Here is a 2,932-nt window from a genome sequence, read left to right on the forward strand (position 1 = left end):
ATACGCAGATTAATGAGAATGGGTTGGTCAATCAAAAAGAAAAAGAGGATATACAAGTATAGTAGAATTAAACGGAGGAGTTTAAGTAATTGGATATGTCCATAAACAATAGCACTATAGCCTCCGGCTTGAATGCGGTTCTTCTTGCATCATGTCAAAATAAAGCCATTTTATTCTTGATCTGGATACATACAGATTATTTACACAGTGTGTACACTTACAAACATAGCAGCAATAAATGAAATAAATTAAATAAAATATCCAGGGAATGACATAAACTGAATTAACAAGTGAAAAGGTTTCAAATATATATTTTGTCTAGTCAAATTTAAGTCTATATTGCCACAGTTGCTGCTAGCTAGCCTCCCATCCATCTAAGGCAGTTAATGATGTTAGCAAAATAACCTGACTGTAAGTACATTAACATTATTAGTCTCAACTCTTTACACCTTTTATATTTCAAGTTCCCTTTCAGTCGGTCACTCTCGACGTCACGTCGGATGACCGACAAATTGGTATCTCGCTTAGAGGGACCAATCTACTTCGAGTGTAAACTAAATGAGCCAATGCACATTGGCATGCGATTATTGCATCCAGCTGCTGCTGATCACAGCGTGAGTATAAGTAGGCAGCAGATGCAGCGCATATTCAGCTTTTCGCTTCGGAGCCGAGCGGTTCTATCGTTCTGCTCCTGACCTTCTACAGTAGTGAGAAAATGTAACCATTTAGACAAAAAGGTTCTTCTATGGCATCGTGAAACGCCTTTATTTTTAAGAGTGTACTTTGCCAGTAACAGAGGGGGGGAGGCACATACTTCATCACTGCACATATGAAGAACCAATCATATTAGAGAAAAATGATGTTGTGAGTCATGTTACTTTTAATCTGCATGAGGTCCTCCTGGCTGTGATTAAAGCATATTCATAGTGTAGTGATTGTAGCCTCTACATCTCAAACTGCTTCTCAAACTGGTTTAATCTGACGCTCTGTGTGCTCAGCTTGAACCTGAAATCAAATCACATTCACTTCAGTCATCTTAATCAACACACATCAACACATCACATTATCCATGGCACGTCGGGACATACTGACTTTATTTTTCGCATGATCTTTTGATCTAAATAATTTGAATGTCTTTACAAACCATACAATTTGAGAGACCATCTAGAGTGAGCAGAGCTGTCATCAAAGTAATTTTTTTTTTCACTCACTACATCGTTTCCATCCTTTCATTTGTATTATTTAATACTATAGTTTTTATGAATTTACTATTCATTTCTTTAAAGTTTTTGCTGCATTGGCGCTTCTGTTATAAGGATTTCAGTGCTGTATTGAGTTAACAAAACAAAAATATATAAAGAAAATACACTGATATGCTCATATATGTTGAGTAAAATGATAGAGATAGAGAATTAAGAGAGAAGTACTGAGCACATGAATGTCATGATATCTGTGTTTATGACTAATTTTTATGTTTATCATATGAATCGAGACGTGTGTTACCTGGAACAACTTCACTGATGGGTTTGAATGTTTAATTTCTGTGAATCTCAGCACACTAAACACACATACTATTTGTCCTCCAGACAGAAGAGTTTGAGTTTCTCACAGTGTAATACGGTGGCCGAGAGAGCTCAACGCGCTGTAACTTAAGAAAACACATTGTAAAGCTCGAGAAAGGTGTTCAACAGATACTGAAGCCATTTTCACAGTATGAGCTCCAGCAATCTAAACTTTCACTGTGAAGTCCACCCAACTGGCCCAATGACAGAATCCAGTGGCGTGAGCGAATGTATAATGCGTGTAGGTCTTTTACTTGCCCTCCTGCAAAGTTCACTTAATTTATCAGGATTTAGTTTCAATTTTACTCTAGCTCCGTGTTTAATCTGATTTCAATTTCAAGTGATCATAATAAAGATAATTAAGAACTGATCACAAATATCGATTATGTATTAATTTAGATATTTGATTATTCTAGACATTCCATACTTTCAATTATTTGTTCATTAGGGACCCAGTATTGCTTAGGGCCCCACCAGGCCAGCGCGGGTCTCACAATTACAAACTAGCCTGATCTGAGTTTAGTCAGAGGATGCAGAGTGAACTAGTACCTTTAAGTCAGTTGCCACGTGCTCACTACTACAAAGAGTATAGTTTCATTAGTCACGCAGCTGCAACTTGCTAAGTCAGAGATAGACAAAAAGCAGAAGGTCCCACATGATGTGCCACATGCTGCATTCTCTGGGCCTTCTGTATGATCTATCCTGGACGCAGATTTGCGGTAATACCAGACTCCACTTAATCTACTAGTCATAATGATTTCAGAAGAGATCAGAATAAATCAAATACGACATTTTATTTGTCAGGTAAAAATGTTTCATGTATCCAATTAAATAATTAAGCAATGAGAATCCAATTCAGAATTAAATTCAGTTAAAATTAAAGGGGTCATATGACGTTGCTAAAAAATAACATTATTTTGTGTATTTGGTGTAATGAAATGTTTATGCGGTTTAAGGTTAAAAAAACATTATTTTCCACATACTGTACATTATTGTTTCTCCTCTATGCCCCGCCTTTCTGAAACTTTGAAATTTTTACAAAGCTCATCGTTCTGAAAAGCGAGGTGTGCTCCGATTGGCCAGCTATCCAGGGTGTTGTGATTGGCCGAATACCTCAAGCGTGTGACGGAAATGTTACACCCCTTACCATACTGTGATGCCGTGTCCTGGCGCGACGAGATAACATATTATAAGATAAGATAAGATATTATAATAAAACCCATTATAAACGAGGCATTTGTTGCATCCAGTGGGGACATAATTACTGATTATAATGACTGATACAGTATTTATACGCGTTGCATTGCATCGCGCCGCGTAAACATAAAACCATGTCTGCATTTGTGATCGGAGAAATGACAAACAACAAG

The sequence above is a fragment of the Sinocyclocheilus anshuiensis genome, unplaced genomic scaffold (genome assembly GCF_001515605.1).
Source record: "Sinocyclocheilus anshuiensis isolate Anshui unplaced genomic scaffold, SAMN03320099.WGS_v1.1 scaffold1075, whole genome shotgun sequence".
In the NCBI taxonomy this organism is placed as follows: Eukaryota; Metazoa; Chordata; class Actinopteri; order Cypriniformes; family Cyprinidae; genus Sinocyclocheilus; species Sinocyclocheilus anshuiensis.